This window comes from Serinus canaria, chromosome 1 (assembly GCF_022539315.1).
Source record: "Serinus canaria isolate serCan28SL12 chromosome 1, serCan2020, whole genome shotgun sequence".
Lineage (NCBI taxonomy): Eukaryota > Metazoa > Chordata > Aves > Passeriformes > Fringillidae > Serinus > Serinus canaria.
In genome coordinates this window covers 27,310,497-27,332,659 of record NC_066313.1, presented here as the reverse complement: position 1 = coordinate 27,332,659, position 22,163 = coordinate 27,310,497, and the positions used below count along the sequence as shown (strand labels likewise).

Sequence of the window (22,163 nt, the reverse complement as noted above, 5' to 3'; positions counted from 1 at the left end):
GGACTGACTGAGGCAAGGCCAGAGGGAGAGGCAGAAAGAGCCTGTGAGAAGCTTCCTGTTGGCAGCTGCCAGCCCTCCACAGACACACTGCACCATTCCCAACTCTTTGTTAGAGATGCAAGACATGGCTGTTGGACAATTCACAGATCTTGTAGTGGAGAGCAGTCAGTGCAATAGGCAAGCCACAGTATTGTAACACATATGTATCATACTACCAATTTTTTGGTACTTTGTTTTTTTTTTTCTTCTTATATAGTCTTAATAAAATGATCATGACTATATCAGTGATGGGTCCTGTTTCAAGCACCTACATCTGTAAAGAAATTTGGTCTACAGCTTAATTTTCTTGTCTGTCTTTTCTAATTTTATCCTCAGTCCCTGAATAACAAGGACAGGGCACTATTGGGACAGGCAGCCGTCACAAACATCATCACAAAAATAATCTCTCAAGATGAATTCATCAGTCTTCTTCAGAGATGCCAGGCATTGCATATCAGGCTTAACTTTCACAAGGGCTAAATAAACATTGCTTCTGCTCTTCACTTCAACCCCTCTGAAAAATCAAGGCCAGAATGTTTCAAACACAAGGATACTCAGAAGTAATGACTATGACACTGGAAATTTTAAATCCTGACAGAAAACAAGCACTTGGACATAGGCGCAGACCTCACAAAAAGTGAGTGGAGCAGTAACTGGGCAGTGAAATAATTGGAGGCAAAGGAAGACATTGTAAAGATCTCACACTGTGTATAATTCCAGTCAGTTGCCAAAATATGAGAGGTGAGATTTTCTGGAAGCTGAGTGTAAATGCAGCAGCTAAGGCATCCTGTAACTGTGTGGCAGGAACGTGCCGTGTGTAACATGAGCTGAAGAAATCAGAAAGCAGAGGAAGAACAGTAAAAAGCGAGAGCACAGCCCTTGTTCCATGAAGCATTTCCTTTGGTGATGAAGCTTGTTGGAGAAAGTCCATCTCTGCCCCCACTGGTCATTCCTGCCTGGGTGCTCCTGCTCAGTATCCACCCACTTGATCCAGGAGAGCCTGGGGGCTGTGCTGTGAGCTGCCTCATGGAACCCATCAAAAAAGGAAAGTAAATTGCAAAGGGCTCCCACTACTGCAAGGTTGAAGAGCTGTGACATGAAGGCAGGAATGAATGGCAAGGGAAGGAAATTCATGATCCAGCTCTGGTACCAAAGAAGATCTATGGAATTACACTGGCTAAGAGCTGCCTCATGAAAGAGCTCCATGGATTCTGTATGGGTTGGAAAATGGGAAACTGCAAGTAAGGAAACTGTCTTCTGCTTTCTTTAAGGAAACCTTGTGTGCTTTGCTTTCAGCTAGACATAGGCGCAATGAGATAAAAAAAAAGAGACAAATTTCTTCTAGACAATTGCTGCATGCACCATTATTTTCCAACACAATTTACTTCTGTAACTGATCCTAGGCAAAAGATCCCAAGCCATAAGTGCCACAATGAAAGAGATGAGAACTAGTTTAAAATTATATTCAATGTCCCAAGTGCTTTCAAATCACAGTAAAGAAGAAAGCTACATGTATTTTAAAAGTTTTGAAATAATCTGGAATTTGAAAACACACTACTCAAAATGGAGCTGCTAATCCTGGCCTTCCAAGTGTACAAAAATATAAAGTTAACTTATGTTACAATAGTTTGTGAGTACCCTTTAAAAAAGTCCAGTAGAACAAATATGCATTATTCCTTTCTCAGGATGCTGTTTCTGCATTAGTGAAAAAGAAAAAAAACTTTTTTTTTTCATGGCGCAGGTATTCAGAGCAAAAGGAACATGTTTAATTAAAGTGCTTGCTTGTTTCTCATCTGCTTTTTAACTGAAGTTAACTGGTACTCACCATCTACCCTAGGGGACATGAAGAATTCTGTTACTTCTGTGTGCAGCTGACAATGAGGGAGACATTTCTCCCAAACTCCTGGAGAAGATCAAATGGTGCTCTAATCAAGGACTACTATTTTTTAAAATATGCTGGACAGACACCTTCCTTATGTAGCAGTGCCCAGAAATCTCAAAAACAGAACATATGAAATGGCACACACTTGTCCCCAAAAGGATGAAAGCAATTCAACAGCCACCTACAGATCAGAACACCTGCCAGTCAGCAAAAGACTCAGAAACAAACAAAAATCTATCACCGTCCTCTGAGCTGGAGACAACTCCCAGAATTTCAGCAGCACTAAGGACTTTCAGCCATGTTCCCATTCTGGCCTCCACTGTATCCAATGTCAGACAAATCCTGGTCTTCCTATGACTAGAAATTTGAAAAGTGACGCGGTGCATACTCACATTGATGCCATCCCAGGAGAAATCCGTCCGTGTTTGCTAAAGAAAGCAAAGAAAGGCACCACGTCAGTGTAACAAACAACTTGCAAGCAGCCAAGCAACTCCAGCAGTTTGCCACAATCAACAGGCACTACTTTATCTGGTGTGTTCTAAAAACTCATGTCTTCCAAGATGGTTTCATTCCCTGCTGGTGAATATGGTGCTTCTGAGTGCCACAGTGTTTGAAATAGGGAACAGAGTGACAGAGTAGGAAAGAGAAAAGCACCTCTTCACAAGGCTCTCCTCCTAAGTGTGGGTTGCACCACTTTGAGGTTAACACAAGGAGGAGCTACACCACCTTTGTATTTTGAGTGTCCTACAGCAAACAACTCAATTCTGCTGAAATTATTTTCTCCTGCAGTGTTTTGGTTTGTCCATTCTGACTCACTCGCCCCTTGCGAGCCAGAATCATTTCCCACGTCAGCCATCACAGCACCACTTCAGAGTGTGTTTCCTTCAGCTGGGAGGACTCATCTCAACTTCCTGGGTTTGGGGATAGAGACACTCAGGAAAATTTAGATGACTCATGTTACACCTATGGTAGCCATTCATATAAATCAAAATGTTCACTGAGGTGTGCTTTATGCTCGTTGACTTTTAGATCTGCTTTGATTTGACTGAATTCTCCACACTGGATTGGGCCCAACAATTTCCTGCCAGGACTCCCATGAAACTCTAAGTGTCTTGAAGGTGCTTTCCAAGCCAGCAAGGTACACAAACAAAATAAAAATAGTGTATATATATGTACACCTATTAACATTTTCAAGGTTTTGCAAACTGTATATTATTGTTAAGCTTATTTGTGAACATTATTTGTGATTCTTAAAATATTATGCATATTATTATTATTATTATTATTTAAAATAGATTTTATCTTTCTATTAATCATCATTGCATACTCTGAACCTTACAAAGCTGAAAATTCAGGTATCCAAGAATGCAGAAGCTGCATTCAGTATTCAATGAACCAGCCCCTAAAATACTGCATGGTAAGTCAATTGTCTGTGAGTTACTAGTGAATGCATCTCTAAAATTCAAAATGCAGACAAATGTGTTTCTTCAAAAGATTTCATGGCTGTGCTGCAGAAGCTGGGACAGACACAGTGCTGGACATTCCAATGTGAATCCCTTACTCAAGGAATGCAGACCTACAGGCTTGTCAGAACTGTCACTGTTTTTCTCATGTGGTGTTCCACTCCCTTCATGACTGGTTGAAAAGCACTTTCATTTGCAAATTCTTACTCACCGTGGATCTTGTGAAGGGAGTGACTCAATTCTGTTCAGAGCAAGCCAAACTACCCAGGTATGATCCTCAGGAGCTCACTGGCATTCCAGCCCTCCCACAGATGATGCCTCAGTGATGCACAACACCCATGTCTGAACTCAGATTTCAGACTTTCTCATCCCCTTGGCTCATGAGCTCTGGGCCAGGCACTCACCTCAGTGGAAGGTCGATGGAAGCTGCTGCCATGCAGTGAACTCGTGCTGTCCATATTGATTTGGTCCACATCTTTCAGTCCCTTCCAGTCCACTGCAATCACCTCGTTTCCTGTGGGAACACATCTGGTCAGGCGTCTGAATGCCACTACAATTTGTTCCACCAGTCTTAAGCCAACTCAGCTAAACAAGCAGGAGAATCTTTGAGTTTAAGGCCACAACAGACTTAAATCAGATACTCCATTTGTAATCAGACCACCAGTACCTCATCAACCATTGTATTTCTCACAGCCTTCTCCATAGGAAGACAAGTCACTTGTGTTTTTCTCAAGCATGATGTATGCTTGGCTGAAGTGCAGATTCATCCAGTCATGATGTGTGACTGGGAAAGAACCAATTCCTTTAACATCCCCTTTCAACATGAAACCATCATCCCCAAAAAAGGCATTTCACCTTTATGGCTTGAATTGGTTGGACATCAGCTTAGAGCTGCTGGAGCCTTTGCTTTGCCACCCTCAGCAAGATAAAAGACCTTTGGAATACCTGCCATTACACTTCACATTTTAAACATCAATAATACAAAATACACATGATAAAATTTTATTAAGATTTACAAATTAAATATTATTAAATGTAAAAAGTGAAACTAAATGCTAAGAAGCCCATGTAAATAGTCAGCCAGGTAACCAGGATTGCTCTGTGCAGTCAGCAATTTACTCTGTCTTCAGCCTCTGTGCCATCCTCAAACTCTGCTTAAAGTTATTTGCTCCCATGTCATGGAGGAACCATTGTACTGTCCTTAAACCTGAGCCTCCTAGAATCTGTCAAGAAATGTAGCTGTCAAAATGATCATCTGTTCCTGGGATCAATTCAGCAAGTCTGGTTGGATTGAATGTGAATGGTTCTACTTCCATGATCTTCTAACTTTTTTTTTACTTTGTAGCAAATTTCTCCTCCACAGACATATGCAAAGCCCCTTGCTCATTCTAGTATCTCTGGCACATTTATGGAGTGCTCATCACTGCACTTCCCCAGGACAAATCTTCTGACAGAGATGCTGCACTCCACCTCACACAGGCCTGCAGGAGCCATGGAGGCGCTTAAGGGTTGGGAAACCTGAGGCATTCATCACCTAGAATTCAAAATGCAAAAAACCCCTGATATTGTCCCCTGAAAAGGATAAACATGGCAATATGAAAAACAACAAAACAACGCTGTTTGCATATGGTGGTGTCCACCACACCTTCTCATCTCAAATTTCTGCTGTGCAGGGAGATCCATTTCTGAGAGAACTAGAGGATATTTTTTCCTTCACATCCAAAGTATATTTCTGTTCATCAGAACCAAGTGCTTTAATAGCATCCCCCATATGCTTCTAATTAGGCTGAGTAAAGCTGCTGTTCTCAGGGAACTCAAAAGAAAAAGGATTCCTGTACTGCATGCTACAAAGGTGAGCAGAGAGGTCAGACGCAGGCAGATCTCTGGAGAAGGCAGGACATGTCTGTGACAAGCATGACAAACACCACCCTCCAGGGCTGTGATCCTCTTAACTGGTTTTCCTGACAAGCACATCCACGTACTGGGCCTCACTGAGCTCCTACTGACTGCACTGCCACAGACTAGACTGGCAACCTTGAGTCCAGCAAGGCAAGAGAGGGAGATCTGGGGATTTCTGTACTCAAGCAAGAGGAGCAAGGCTTAATGGGCCACTTGTGAGTTGCCTGCTGCCACCACGACTGGGAACCTCTCATATCTGGGGTCCAAGTAAACCTTCTAGGGCTGGAAGTCTCTCTCACAGCAAAGGGAAGAGCCAGGCAAAGCTGTGAAAGCCCAGCTCAGACCCAGGCACCATCAGCTGTAAGGTCTGGCTTAGAATGGAATACATCTGTCCTCAGTCCCCCTGAACAGGGAAGGGGTAAAGGGAAGAAGGAGGGAGCACTGCCAGGAAGTGCAAATCTGGAGAGGAAGGATTGGGGGTGGACTGCGATCAGGGTGGACTGAGGGTCCAGCAGAGGTCAGTGGGAGGATAAAGCTGGTGCAAAGAGCAGAGCAGGAGCCTGCCCCTGCACACTGGGATCCTGCTGCCTTTTCCTGTCTGTGCTCCTTCCCTCCACCTGCAACCCTGCACACTAGAGGGGAGAGCTGGGGCATTCCTGCCACAGAGCTGAACAAGACAGGGATGCTGGAGAGGCAGCAGAGATGTCACCTCTCCCGAGCAGAAGGCAGCTGCACAGAACCCTTCGGTGCAGGTAACAGTGTCACACCTGCTTCATCTCTGTCTACCCCAGGTCTTTTTCCTGCACTGTCAGCTCTTTCTGAGCACAGTGCTGTGGCCCTTCTGTGAGTCTGGAGCCACCCTGGCACACACTGCAAGCAGGCTGCAGCACCATCCTGGGCATACACTGCAAAGACACCTCCGCCCCAGCCAAAGAAAGAGGAGCCTCTTACTCAGCACATGTCACTTGACAGCCCCAGAGTTCCACAAATGACACTCAGCCTTTGCTCTCAATGCTGCAAGCCCACTGATGGTTTTCCTAAAGTGTCAGAATGTGGAAAGTATTCATAGAACCACACAACAGTTTAGGTTGGAAGGAACCTTAAAATTAATCATCTAGTTTCACCCAGCTGACACAGACAAGGATACCTTTCACCAGATCAGGTTGCTCAGAGCCACATCCAACCTGGCCTTGAACACTCCCAGGGATGGGGCATCTACAGCTCTTCTGGGCAACCTGTGCCAGTGCCTTGCCATCCTCACAGTAAAGAATTTCTTCTTATTATCGATTTTAAACCAACCCACTTCCATTCTGAAGCCTCTTCCCCTGGCACTATCCCTCCAAGCCCTCATAAAGTGTCCCTCTCCAGCTTTCAGGCCCCCTTTAGGTCATAGAAGGTGCTATAAGGTCTCCCAGGAACTTTGTCTTGTCCAGTATTAACACAATTCTGGCAGATGGTAGCATCAAATGGTTGAAGAACATCAAACAATTATTTGTCTCAAAGTCCAAACCTGTTCTGTAATAGCAGAGCTGAAGACCTACAGAATTTATTTACTACTGTTTCTCTCCAGCTGAAACAGGTCAGCAGCCTAGTTCAGGGAAAAAGAATGAGTAATATGTGATTCTGCATGCTCTACAGAGACTGAATAATTTTTGAAGATAAATTCTTGGTCCAAACAGTTTCACAGGTACTAAGAGAGAAATACATTGAGAGAAAATAACTCTTTAACATCTGTTAAATGGCTTTAAATGCAGTCATATCTGCTGGAAAGTTACAGCAACACACACTGGTTGAAAAGAAAATGTCTAACTGATGTTGGGCTCGGGGCAACATTACTTTCTCTTATTGAAAGTTGGATAAAGGTTAGTGGGGATTTTTTCTCTCCTGCTAGAAATAGCAAGAGCAACATTAACTCATGTTAGATCAAGACGTGAAAAAACAAGTTCTGCTCTGATAAACAGAAGGAAAGAAACATGGAAAATCAGAAAAAAAAGTATGGAGAGTAAAATGGGAAAACAGAAACTGAAAGCAGTACTTTGTAAATTAGTATTCTTTTTATCCAGCCTCTTGTCAACCTCCTTCTCCCTGCAATTAGTACAGAGTTTTTTTCTTTTGTAATGGTATGTTTCTTCTCCAGTATAATTTCTCTTATCCATCTCCCATTCCAGCTTCTGCTAATCACCCTGACTATTCCATTTGTAAATCTATGATCAATCACCTCTTACAGAATAGTATTTGCTCTTCTCCATATAGAGCTGATAAGAAATTTTAAATGAGTGGGTCATAAAGCTAATTTTAAAGAGGAATTTTTACAAACACACTATCATTCTCATTCAGATGTTCTGAAATGAGGTGATGAAAGTTGAAAGATAACTGGGTTTCTGACCTTGTCATTGTTTCTGTATAGAAAGGATATAGAGGGGATTCATTTTCACTGAACTTTTAAAAGTTGTCTTCATTTTATTTAAAAATTTGTTACTTGGTTTGGGGTTTTTTAACATCACAGATTTCATCCTTGTTTTGGAAGACTCAGTAGATGGCTGAAGAAAAGGTGATTACATGAAGCAGAGAGGGAAAATGAAAGCAGTCGAAATACATTAAGCCACATCATTTCACAGTATGGCTGCTTTGTATTTTTTAACACAAATAAGATATAAACAAAGTCTGCAAAAACACTCATAAGAAAAAAGATGTCTCCATTACAACTGACGTAACATTCCAACTCAAGTCATTTAAGCCGTTGGGGGAAAATATCATCCCTCTTCCTCTTACAGTACTGCTAAGGTAAAAATCAAGATTTATTTTTAAGTCAAGCCTTTCTAAATAATAAAGATGAAAAGCATTTAAAGAGGAAAAAATGTGAGGGAAAGAAAATATCCTTTTCCCCCCCTTCTTGCTTTATTTGGGGTTTTCTGAGCACTTTAACTTGGGACTCTCAGGAATTAGGGAATACATGCAGTGAGTATTCCCAAGCAAAGTGAACACTTTGACGAATGCACTGGAAAAATACAGAAATCATCTGGATGACTGCACCTCACCTTGCTGATCTATTACTACTGCTTTTTTACTACTTCTGTAGCTCATTTTGCCACATACCTTAATGTACCATGAAGACACTGAGTTTCTTAGTTGGTCATATTTTCAGTTTCTTTGCATTCTGTGACCATAAGAAATTCACCTTGTTTTGAATTACTCAAAAAATCTAAACAAGCCCATTCTCCTTAGGTTTTCTCTTGACATTTTCTCAATTGCTGTTTCCACTGTGCATTAATTGGTTCTATATCTGGTACCTATGCCTACAGTTTGTTCATTTACCAAGGTCCATGCTTGAATCAGGCTTTTGCATCCATGACTTTAACCTGGATCTACAGCCTTTAATAATCTATTGTGTTGTAATTCTGTGCTGGATGTCAAACATCATCTCCAATTTGTCTTCTCTATTTTGTGCCACACCAAATAGAGGAACAGAGTTTGAGTCTTAAATTTTGTTTTTCCCTTCTGAACATCACGCTGGTGAAGATCTACACCATATACCGAACAAGTATTTGTGTTATTTGCTTTCTGATGTGTCATGCCAATTAACAAAGAAACATTTTAATTAAGCAATGACTTTCCAGCACTGCTATTATCCCCCGACAGCACACTTTCTTCTGTTTCTCAAATGTTACTTTCCAGCAGAGAGTAGAAACCTTGTCATTTGATACTGGTAGCCAGCATTAATGTTGGTAAAGATGAATTTTTAGAGTAAATGGTTCAATTATTCCTTTCCATTCCCTTCCACCACCCCCCACCCCGAACAACTAAGAAAACAACAAATGTAATTGCAGTAATTATGATCAGTCTTTAAATTGTTCCTTCCCTGATACCAATTTTCATGATACTCGTGGGAGTGTGTATCTTTGTCAAACACAACACCATCGTGCTTGTCAAATGTGGCTGAAATTAAAGCAGTTGAAACTACTGGGAAGGACTGACAGATGGGTGGCTGGAATAACCATAGAAACCTTCTCCCTCCCTGCCTGCTTTACACAGAGCCAACCAAAGCTATCCAAAAGGTCATCAAGGAAAGGAATTAACCTCTGCCACCAGAGCTGTCCCTGAGGTGAACCTCTGAAGGAAGCACTCAAATTCTCTCAGGTAAAGCTGAGAAATCCATCAACCCAAGTTATTCACCTAACTCTGTAGGAATTCTAGCTTGTACTGCATAAGGAAGCATAAAAATTGGTTATCCGCTGCTGGCACCTACCCACAGGGTCAGTTGTGGAAGAGAAACAGAAAAAAACCCTGCTTAGGTGGAGGAGACAGAGCTGAACAGTTTGGTGCTCATCAAGGCAGAGAAATGTCTTGGTGTCCACAAAACAGATGTCTTTCAAATTTCTGATAAAAAATGGAAACACCTACAGCTCTGGCACGTCTCTGTGATTAGGAATCAGATGGGCAGTTCTCAGGATCTTTGCTTTGAATTTGGATAAGTTGAGTACTTTTCCAGACCATTCTACCTCTCCCTGCAGGTAGATCCTTTTTCAGAGCTGTTTAGGAGACAGAATTAATGAACAAAGTCCTAAAACCTACAATGTTCTTCTTGACTGGAAACACTGTCAAACCAATACTAAAGGCTACTGCATATCTTTAAGTAAAAGATGAGCAGAGAGCCTAATGCTAGACACAAGGAGCTCTGCTCTGAGAAGCCATCATGCCACGTGGGCTAGGGAGCTACTGCAAAACGAAACACATCCAATTAACACAAACTCAAAGAACACCAGACCTCAGAGCACTGTCTCATTTGCAGAACAAGTATCAGCCAGTGTGAACAGCAGCGATGGGTTTCTCCTCATTCTTCTCTGCTTCTCTCAAGTGCAGGGAATGTGTCCCCAGGGCCCTCACTCTGCACAGTAAGTACGAAAACGTCGATATGAACCAAGGTAGCAGCCCCTGCTGGCTGGCCTGTAGCCAGCCTTACAGAAGTAATATGCAGCAGGAATTGCATACATTGCTCTCCATAAGTGTTTAAATTTTAATCCCTCTGTAGCCAGCATGTCACGTGGGCACTGTCCTGGAGCACAGGAATACTATTAGATGTGCCATCTTCATGCTGTAGTTTCATCCTTAGCAGTGGGAAAGAAGAACCACCCCCAGTGCTCCTCAAGAGGCAACCAGCAGATCACAAGGCACCTTTCCCACCTCAGGGATGCTCCTGGTCCCTCTTCGTGGAATGGACAAAACCAGAGCCTCTCCAAACAGGAGCACACGGGGGCAGTGGCTGCCTGTCAGTCTCAAGCTCCACCCTCCTCACCCGGCAGCCCCAGGATTTACAGCCAGGTGGCTACACCTTCTCCACCACAGCCATCACACACTTGGTCGCAGTCCTCACAAAGCATCTGGTTTTGGGACAGCAGCACTGGTCAGAGCCAGACAGGAGGCACTGAGGCTGCTGACTCCCTGCCACCACTGTCCCCAAAAAACAAAGTGTATACCTCAGCCTTTTTCTCTTTTTTTTCCACTATCTTTTCCTCCACATCCAATAAAGGATGAAGATTCTCCTTAGCCCTCCTTTGGCTGCTTATGCATTTACAGAAACATTTTTATTGCCTTTTATGGCAGCAGTCAGACTAAATCCTGGCTGGTCTTTGGCCTTTCTAATTTTCTCTCTGCACAACCTCACACCATCCTTGTAATCTTCCTGAATGACCTGCCCCTTCTTCCAAAGGTGAAACACTCTCTTTATTTCCTGAGGTTCAGACTAAGCTTTGGTCTTTTTCCCCACCAGCTCATTTCTCAGCACATGGCTTCTGCACCTTTATGATATCCTCTTGAAGAACATCCAGCCCTCCTGGACTCCTCTGCCCTTCAGGACTGCCTCTTAAGGGACTCTGTCAAACAGCCTCCTGAACAAGTCAAAGTCTGACCTCCTTAAGTCCGAGGTGCAGTTCTGCTGATCCCCCTCCTTACTGCTCTGAGCATCAAAAACTCTCTCATTTTGTGATGGCTGTGCCCAAGACCGCCTCCAACCACCACATCACCCACAAGTCCTTCCCTGTCCACAAACAACAGCTCCAGCAGGTGCCTTCCCTAGTTGGCACACTCACCAGCTGTGTCAGGAAGTTCTTACACACACTCCAGGAAACTCCTGGTCTGATTCCTCTCTGCTGTATTGTATTTCCAGCAGATATCTGGTAAGAGAAACTGTTCCCAATCCTAGAAAGCCACCAGCAGGGCTTCAGGTGTCCTCTCCAGAGCTCCACAGCTCCTGCAGCAACTGGGGAAAATGACCAAGAGCTGCTGGCAGTGAGACTGCAGGGGCTGAGCTCAGCAGGCAGAGCTGCAAGCACTGAATGCCCAGCCCTGCACCTGCTCAGGTGAGGACACATCTCCCCATCACAAACACCATCACAGTGACCCCTAATGCCACCCCATGATTTTCCCTGCTGTCCCTGAGGGCATCCACACCTACACAGGGGGTACCTACTGCTCAAGAGGCCCCCCTGATCTCCACTCAAGGGAACAGCCATCACCCTCTGCCACATAAACACATCATTTGTTCAACCTCCCCCTCAAATCCAAACACAGTTAACAGCCCCTTAGACCCATGACACGTGGTTGTAGGACCACTCATTGTCAGAAGAGAATGAAGAACCCCAGTGGCCAGTTCCTTCTTTTAGCTAATTCAATGGTCCATTGGGAACATCATCTGGGGAAATCCTTCATCAAGCAGAAGGCACAAGTTTCTTCAGAGGACTCCCTGAGTCAGGCCTTTTCTGCACTCAGAGGGAGACTGGCACACCACACATGCCAATCTTCTGTCTCCTCCAAAACTCATTATTTTGATTCTGGCTGCACTTCTCACATCTTTATTGTACAGTTTCTACCGCAAGACCTACTAAATTCTGGGTCCTCTTTTTCAACTCCTCTGTTTCTCACCAAGCTGGATATGTCCAGCTCCAGGAGGAGGAAATTCCAAGATCCCAGAAAGTAACAGTGCTATTTCTATTCCTGTGCTCTGGGCAGGGCATGACTAGGCAGCACCTACCAGTTCCTAGATATCATGGAAATACAGGGGTGCTCTGCTCATTGTTCCCCCTTGGTTCCCTACTTTCCAGGTTTTAGCCTGTTGTTCTCTTTTCTTACTGTTTTCTTTTTCCCACCCCCCACTCCTCAGTGATTGAGTTTTTCCCCTCTCCAGTTTCTTTTCTTAATTCTCTTCTTCTTTTGGGAAGGGGTGGGAAAGGAGGTATTTAGTATTTTTTAGGGATGGGTATCAGCTTGTCCTTAAAGTGGGAGTGGATGTGTAAGACAGGGAACAATTCAAACAGGGGAAACAGCATGATATTTTCCCAGAATATCTGTCCTAACCTGTCACAATTTACACCTCAAGTAGCTCCCAAGACAGACATTGTCTCTGTATTTAGTCATCTTTAAAGGATTCATCTGTTCACTTGTAAAATAAAAAAAAAGCCTTTCAGTACCCGTACCATCCTGTGTCAAGTACTTCCACAATTTAATTCTGTGTTATATGAAGAAATGATGACTTTTATTTGCTTTAAACTTGCCACTTGCTAGTTTTGTTTGATGTTTAGGCTCTGTTTTAAAATTGATAATTAAATAGTCTTCCCTCATCATTTTCTCCATGCTGTTCCTATCCCAGAGAAAATTCATGATTTTTTAGATATCTGTCATATCCTTAACCATCACATTTCCACACTTGAGAAATCCCTATTTAAATGGCTCCTTTCATATTAGCCACACAATACCTTTGATTGTCTTTCCTACCCCTTTCTGAACCTTTCCCAGTCTTTGATTATGGCCTTTCTGAAATGGGAATAGACCATTAAGGTCAATGCATTATAAAATATCAAAACAAAGGAACCATATGGATAGATGCATAGTATAATGCAATTTCTCATTTTATTCTCTTATTCTCTTCCTAATTGCTAACATTTGGTTGGCATTTTTAGTGGTACTAAGCATTAAGCCACACATTATAACAGCAAACTCAGAACCTCCATCATTGCAAATGTAACTCTAGAATTGCTTTGCCTGCGTGCATCATTTTACCCTTATCCCAAATTTCACCCACAATTTATGTCACTCGATATTGTGAAATCAAATCACCTAGTAATTTGATATTGTGAAATCCTTTCTCAAATCACTCCATGCAGTTTTCTGTCTGCTCCCCCAAATGATTACTTTATTATCATAGTTTGTGACCTCACTACGTAGCCCTTCCCCTTTTTCATGTCATTTACAGAAATGCACATCTCTGAAAAAATATTTGTATCATTTATGGATATGCACAAATCTGAAAAAAGTATCCCTGTGAAAAATGGACATTTCCTGCTAATCCTTGTTTCCTATCTTTACCCGGCTACTCAAGGAACTTCTCTGATTCAACAGCAGATTTATGTCTTTTAACAGCCTGGGGTAAGTGACCTTTACAAATGTGCTTGGCAAATCCAAGTGGACTACTGCCACTGGACCTCCTCTGTCAATATTGCTTATTGACCCCTTCTAAGACTTATAAATTGTGATATCAACTAACAACTGCAGGGTTAACTCTTTCTCAGAACATCTTATCTCTCCATGCTTACACTAATTCTGTTCTTCAGAGTAATGTTTATTAGCTTGCCCCCTAGGCATATCTTGTTTACTAGCTTGCAGTTCTCCAGATCCCAAAATCATTTTAAAAACTGGCATCACATCATCTACCTTCCAATCTTCTTGTACCAAAGCAACTGGAAAGCATTACAGATAACAATCTGCAGCTCAGCTCCTTCAGCCTCAAACTTCTCCAGAAGTCTCACAGGAATATCATCTGACCACTTTGCTGTCTACCTGCTCTATAACCTCACTGAGGCTTTGATCTAAAGCTGATGTGATGCATCTCAAACAAGAAAAGGTTCCACAGGATAAAATTCTACAACTTCTTCCACAATGAACAGATCCAAAATTGTTGGGTTTTTGAGGCTGGGGGTGGAGGGTGGTGATATTCTGCTATGGTTTTAATCTCTGAGTCACCTGAAGCCTCTTTAGTAGTAACACCACGCACTAAGTCCTCCTAATCATTACAAAAGGCAAGTTATTTGCCTTTTACAGGCTCTTTGAATAGCTCCTGAAGTAAACATTCAATCTGCAGCCTGCAGAGCTTCCTGCTTCCACAGCCTCTTTGATCCTCCTCTGCCTGTCACAGCTTTCTGTCACCAACCTGGCCAGTGAACATCAATGGCCAGTAGTACAAACCCTAAAACTCTTTTTCCTATGTGGACTGTCAATCCATATGCTCACCATTTGGGTCACCAAACTGTTTTCTCCAGCACATTTTAGAAATTTTGAACTGAAACTTTCCCCATGAGCTATGTCTGATCAGCATCTGCAAATACAACCCCATTCGTTTCAGGATATAAAAATTATGCTTCATTTAAAAGTCTGGCATACTCCTGGACCTGGGAACGTGTAGCTTAAACTCAGAGAGAAACATCCTCTTCATCTAATTGGACTTCCTTAAAATAAGAGAGGCTAAATGCATTCCCTTTGTTAATTATACTTTCTGTTGTTGTGCTTGAACAAGAGCTTTTTTTAAAATCTTGATTTTATTGTGTTCATGTGACAGAGGGCTCAGTACAACTCTCAGTAAACTACACCAATAATTCAGTATTTTTACTGTTTGGTTTTTGCCTCATTTCCAATCTGAATGTATCTGCCATCCTTCTCTCACATCTTAACAGTTTTCTACTAGGTTGAAGAGTCAGATGACATCGAGGTCGTTTTTTTCTTCAATCAAACACTTAAGGACTGTCATCAAGTCACTTCTGTAAGTTTTTATTCACGGTTCTATGTTTATTTTCTTGTCATACTTCAGTTCCGTGGTATTTCTCAAAGTGATAATAATAGAATTAGACAAACTAGATGAAAAATATTTTTTTTTTCACAAGTGCCAAATGCAGAGAAAATATGCTTTTCTCTCCTCCTATTCAATATTCAAGATCAAAGAACCACATCAGCTTCCTTGGCTGCAGCATCTCAGCAGTAGCTGTTGACCTACTGATTACCAGTTCCAGTATTTATAAGCTTATTTAGTGTGACTGCTTTCCAACAGAGAGTTCTGGTCCTGTAAACACTATTCACACTCTGCCTTTAGATATTTAGATTAAGTCATATTTGGTTAGATTGAAACACACACTGTCTGTCAGTAATTAAAATGAATAAAACTCTTCCCTATCAGTGCTTTATCCTTTCCATTTGCTACTTTCATTTTTAGCAGTTCTTCCAGTCATTGCAAACACTATCAAGTTTATCAGTATTTTAGATCTCCCTCAGGATTTTGAGCATTATGTAAAATCACACGGTACTTGGCAAAATTAGAGCCACAGGTTTTTCAGCGATTATTCCTTCCTCGTTACTATTTTGCTATCTATTGAATTTAGATGCACTTAGAATGTACTGTACTCATATACTAACTAAGAATCATGTGGTTCTAAGCTGACTGCTAGCTCATTAGAGGTTGGATCTTTCACCAATCTCACATTTTACCTCCACGAACACAACTGTAGGTAAAGTACTTCTATGAGAGAACTACTTGGCTGCAGGGAGTCTCATAAAGTCATGAAATTAAGTTAGCTTGACAGGCTGTGTTTTGTATAAGCCCATTCTCACTGATATATTTGCCTTCTAATATTTTATTGGAAATTTTAACTAATCGAGAAAATTAAATAGGTCATCTCACAAAACCTTTAAAGCTGTGCTAACACCCCAGCTTTTCACTCGAGACCTTCTTCACTATTTCAAGACCTTATGAAATAAAGCTTCGACTTTTTATCGAAGTGCTTAAAAACCCATGAGTGTGAATTATCTTAAATTGGTTAAGTATCAATCTAAAATCACATCTGTTTGCTGCTGGAGAACACAACCTTATTAAATGACCTGAAAACTATTTTTTCTATGTCTCCCCAAGAAAGCAGGCCTAAAACACTTATTGATTAGCTCACTTCTTCTGCTTCAATACACATCAGTCTATAGAATTAAGACTCCCAGCTCTATCATGCCAATGAATTCATTACTTCCATTCTTCCATCAGCTCCTTGGTAATTTCTCTCATAATTTTTGCAATATTACTGTCCAGAGGAGTTCACAAAATGAGTATGCTCTTCCTCAGTTCTGTTCCTCAAATCACATCTGTTGCATTCTACACACACAAAAGTCTTACATCAATCAGGAACATGCCAAAGACTGTTTTCTGTTACTAATGACTCTTTCTGACACATCCTCACCTTGCACACGTATTTTTTAGGACTGTTTCCTTTAAAAAGCCAGGCTTATGCAATCATGCTCTTTGCCAGCCTCTCCCCACCACAACTTTGAAACCACCCACCTGCATTTCAGAAACCCTGACAAGAGAGGGAGGTCTCAGAGATCACCTGTTTGTACAGCCTTCAGAACAACCAGCTGCTGGGTCTGGGAGATGGTCTCTGCCCAGAATCTTACTGGGAGAAACAAGTTCTCATCCCTGAGCCCTCTGCTTGAGTTTCTGAAAGTGATCAGATTGAGAACTGCTCGAAAGAGGAAAAGCCAGACTGGGAAGAAATACAAGTAGTGAAGTGAGACCAACCACAAAGCCATCTGATCTGGAAGGTGTCCCTTTGTCCCTCTGTTCTGTTTGTCCCTATCCCAAGTAAGGGAGGAACAAGATACCCCGATGCCCCTTTTCATGTATTCCCACTCTTTTACACACATCACCTACAGTTTCTACACAGAGCTCTGTGCTCCTTCCCCTTCCACCTGTGGGCATGCAACTAAATGAAATTATTCCTACTTCCGTGACTCAGTTTCCCTCTGCATTACCATCTCCTTTCTGAGGCTTCTCCTCTCTTTACTCCTTTTCACTGATTTACTCAGATGTTGGAGGTGAAGGAGGCAGGAACTGGACACCTTGATAACATACTTGATATGTGTGAGGTATGCATGCAGAGTAGGTGTCTCACTTTTTCACACTCCAAGTGTGTAGACCACACTTGCCATTCCAGATCTCACTTCACACACCTACAGATCTGGGGGGGGGGGGGAATAAGTAAGTAGAAAAATGCAGGGGATGTTCACTGCTTGCTCCAGCTGCTTTACCCCTTTTTTGTCAGCCTCCTACCCTGCTCCCACTCTGCTGAATCTAAAGTGGCTGGATTAGGAGTGGGAGGTCTTTGGCTCCATCTCTCCTGCTGTGGGTGCTATGAGCCACTCAGTTACACTTAACAGAGATCATCCAGTGGGAAGTACAAACTCCTGCCTCCAACAGGACACTGACCATTCCCAGTGAAGGGGAGCCCAGCGAGCCAGGTACCTGGCTTTGGCAGGTCACACCTGACCCAGAGCCTGAACAATTCATTAACAATGGAGCACGCTGCCTTTTGCAGCCTGCACGGTCAGTGACTGATGCTCCATGCACCAGCCTAGCTGCTGCTTGGGCTGCTTCTAACAAAACTGCCAGACCAAAACCACACCGAGAGGGAGGGCTGCAGCTGGCAGCTGGGGCTATCGTGGTGAGGAATTCTGCGACACGCGGCACTCTCAGGAGTTAAAGGAAAGTGGTGATGGGGGCAGCCTGTAGGAGTGAACTGATGGCATATGGAAGACCTGAGGTCCTCCAGCAGAGCAAGACTAAAGCAGTGAGTCCAACCTGACTCAGAGAGGCAACCACTCCAAGGTTTAGACCCTAAGCACGGGATCACAAGATGATTAGGTTGGATGGTGCCTCCTGAGGTGAAAACTCCAGTTCAGAGGAGAGTCAGCTATGAGGTTAGACCAGATTACTCATGGCTTTATCCAGTCCCTGATATCCCCTGAAAACCTCAAAGAATGGATACTGAACAACCCCTCTGGGAAACATGTTACAGCGCTTTTGACACTTCTCACAGCCAAAAAGCTTTTCCTGACCCTCAGTGTGAGCAACTCCAGTTTCTCCTCTCCCACACTCCAAAAGTACTATTAGTTTGTAATGTCTTGAATATTTTCCCACCATTTTACATCACATTCACAAAACACGTTTGCTGCAGGCTTCTGAGCAAAGACGTGAGAGAAATCAGAGAAATCACTGGAAAACCAAGAGACAGCAATCCTGAGCTTAACAGGCTTGAGCTTTCTATTAATTTGAATCCATTCAAGGAACTAAGAGAAACCCTGCCACACCAATCAGAACAGCCAGTGTTAGGAGATGTCTAAGCTGTAGTCAAAGGTACACTTGCAATGCATTCAGACACCTATGCAGACCTGAAACCCTAAACTTGGCTAACTCAGTTACAGACACCAACCAAGCTGATCTTTGGCATTTAGATGGTCTTTGGCACTCAAATATCTTCAAGCTCCTAGATGGATTTTACAGCCTTAGTTGTCCAGCAACCTCAGTGAAAATTCTCCTCTATACTCCCGAAACTGAGACCCAGCTATGATGAGAGTTGTTAGGCAGCTCTCTAGGAACTACGATGGGGTATCACAGACATGACCTGCAGCCATTACCGGAGGAAGAAGCCACCTCCACTTCTCATTGTGTAATTGCTATCATGCCACGTTACACAAAGCACATGTATGACATTGAGATGTGACTGTGGAGAAGGTGACTGGGTATCAGGTTAGCCTTTTAAGATCACTTTTCAGCTTTTTCCATACCTTAGAAATCATAATGTGATCATTGCCATTCTGGTGTCCTCTGTAAAATTTAAATATACTCTGTGACTCTATTTCAAATTATCACATATGGAGCTGCTCTGTTATTACCCTCTCAACTACTTTTCTCCAGGGTGAAATAACCAGAAAACTCATATTTAGGAAAGAAAATATAAAGTTGCACATCACTAAACATGTGCAAACTATGACATCTAACTAGATCATAGTAAAACACCCCTGCGGGAGATGAAGAAATCATGTGGCTTGCTTAAAATTGGAATGGAAAAAGGCCCGGAGCAAGCTCAGGGCACAATCCTGCACTGGCCCTTGCGTGGTGAATAAACTAAATGTGACTGATTATGAGCTTTCTATCACTAATTAAAACCTCTTGAATTCTGAGTTCAAAATCTGCTCCATGTAAATTCCAAGATAAAACCAATAGAAGCATAGCACTCCCTTCTCTGGGACCTACCTGGTCTTGGGAAGCCAATACAGAGGCTGTATACTGAACTAATGCTGCAAAAATCTAACCAGATACACCTGGAAGAGAGAACACAAAGCTCTGCTCACGCTAGGATGTTAGTTTCCAACAACATCCAAGAGCTCAGACCTAGTACTTCAAAGCTTTGATTTCCAGCTCGAAGAAAATATGTCTGAAGAATCCTCTAAAATAACTCCAGGAAGGCTGGAGCCAAAAATCTAGGCTGCCAAGAAAGAATTGTTCTGAACAAAATTCCTTAGGTGGAGTAGTCCAACTAAAATTCAAGGATCCCACCTTCACTAAATCCAGCCTCTAGGACTGACAGGAGAAAAAGTCCCTTCTATAGCAAAGCAGTGTAAAAGCTGCACATGAAGCAGGCATCAGACAGTATTACTACATTCATATCTGACTCCCACAGAGACCAGAATCATAGCTGTGCAATCCCCCTTAGCACACGCCTTCATAACACCAGGGCAAGAAAAACTCCTCAGTTAAGTGTATAAATAGGTGCCTAAAGTCCACTGAGCTATCGCCATCAAGAATGAACGTGTGTCACACTAACCAAAAATTGCTATCATATGAGAACTCAAACATCTGTACCATTAAGGTCTGTATTGAAGGACTGCAATTTGCAAAGTGAATTTTCAGTTATCGTTATCCCATCGACACAGCATAGATGCTATTTTCTGTTTTCATCTATGCCCACACAACTGTATGACATTTATAAATATATATACAAACACACATATATAATCCCATATGAGAATGATACTTGCAACAGCTCAGTTATACCAGGGTTTTTTTTGTAACATAGACTCCAAGTCACAGATCATAAAAACGCTGCCACGCACAGAACAAACACCTGCAGTTTGTACGACAGCTTAACCACATTCTGCAGTGGAGAGTGGATGTTAGTAAATGCATGTTTGTTCTTTATTTCAACAGCATTGTGGGAAGAGAGACCAAGAATTAACGCTGCCTGTTCAGACAGACATCGATAAAAGGCATATCAATAATTACCCAGCTAGCAGAATAATAATGTCCTCAGCAGCGTGGGTGTGTGGAGGATAGGGGCAAGGCAGGAGATGGAGGCAACACATGTCCTGATATGCTATAGAGACACTGATCCAGGTGAGCTTGAAGAACCTCAAGGGAAATATTGCAGTGATCTTTGCCATGCAGACACGTAAGAGATTTCTCTAGGTCATAAGGACATTTGAGACCACTGAGAGACATAGGCTAGATACAGGAATTAATTCCCAAAGTAGAAACTGGATTCTGTAGTTTAAAGTTTGCTGCTGCAGGAGTAGATGGTTCCCTGCAAGTGCTCACAAAGGGCTTTCCCACTGAGACAAGAAGTGTCACGGCATCAGGCTTTGACATAGTCCCTCAGATTTTCTCCGGGGCGACACAGTCCCTCCATCTGGGGCGGTGGTGCAAACCTGATGTCCTCAGAGGTCTCCTTTTCCCCACGGATGCCTGTGTGCTCTTGGGAGAGACAGAGCCGACGGCTTGGGACCAAGATGTACTGCCAAATGAACTCTGTTTTGCTCTCAGAGATTCTTTTGGCATATTGAATTATATATCCCCTTGTAACTGATAGAACTGTACCTGTGGTTTGCACAGAAAAAAAAAATTCCTGAAGGCAAAAAAGTGTGCCCAGAATGCTGTGTTTACCTGTAGATGCCTCTGCTTAAAGATCAGGGGACCTCTTGGTATCTGCATGCGTGTAGGAGGGGAGAGATGGGTTACACAGCCTGAAGGCTTAGGATCTTTTGGTTAAAAATGTGCATGGCATGGCTCAGCGGAAGGATGCGGTCCCTCCCCGTGTCCCCTCGCAATAGCTCTGCGAGAGTGAAGGGATTCAGTTTTGTTTGCTCTTCTCCATTGAAGTCAACGCAGGGGGAAGGGGGAGACAAGAAGACGTGCAGATCACGCAACGTTATGTATCCTCGGATAACAATAAACCCTTACCGAGCAAAGGAGCCAGCCGCCGGCCGCCTGATCCCGCTTCGGGAAGCACGGCACGGAACGGCACGCCCCGCACCCACCCCCTTCTCCGGAGGCGCCGCACTGACCCACATGTTTGGCGACCTTTCGTCACGGGTGACACGGGCAGACGACCCCCGGCCCCGGGCACGTCCCGCCGCCCCGCTGCCAGCACCTAGGCCAGCGGCTCCGCGCAGCCCCGCCACGCCACGGGAGACCGAGGTGGGGAAGGGTCGCACGCAGCTAATGGCGCTGCACGGGCAGCAGGGAGGGGGGCAGCGAGGGGCGACCCGCCACCCGCCCGGCCGGGGGCTGCCGCGCGGGTATCCGGGCGGGGGCCGCGGCTGCCCGAGCATCCTCTGGCGCCGTCCCCGCCAACGCCTTACCCACGGTGCGGGATCCGATGCAGCCCATCACTCCGGCGGGGCTCCGGGGAGAGGCGGCAGCCTCAGCAGCGAGTAGGCGGAGAAGGCGAGGAGCGGCGGAGGTCGGAAAGGAGCCGGTCCCTTCAGCGGGAAATGCCGGGGTGGCCCAGCGGGGAGCGGTGCGGGGTCATGGTCAGGTAGGAGCGCGGGGTGCCGCCGCCGGGGCGAGGCGGGCGGGCGGGCGGGGAGCCCGCGGGCCAGGCTGGCATCTGCCCCCGCCGCGCCTCCGCGCTCTGCGCCGCGCCCCGCGCGGCTCCCCGTCCGCTGCCGCGTCCCCGCCGGTGCCGCCGCCGAGACCCGCTGCCCGCCCGCCCCCCGCTCCCGGCTCCCCGACGGGGGGCGGG

At 43.9% G+C, this 22,163-nt stretch overlaps 1 protein-coding gene across 1 annotated transcript in view; it reads right to left on the bottom strand.

Annotated features, from left to right (window-relative positions):
• Nucleotides 1–21,955, bottom strand: part of FAM131B (family with sequence similarity 131 member B) — a 32,451-nt gene extending 10,496 nt beyond the window's left edge. The window contains exons 1-3 of the mRNA XM_050981589.1: nt 21,781–21,955; nt 3,789–3,898; nt 2,314–2,349 (exon numbers count right to left, since the gene is read on the bottom strand). The gene's annotated coding sequence lies outside the window, so the exon portion shown is untranslated. The remainder of the gene's footprint in view (nt 1–2,313; nt 2,350–3,788; nt 3,899–21,780) is intronic.
• Nucleotides 21,956–22,163: the final 208 nt, after the last annotated feature.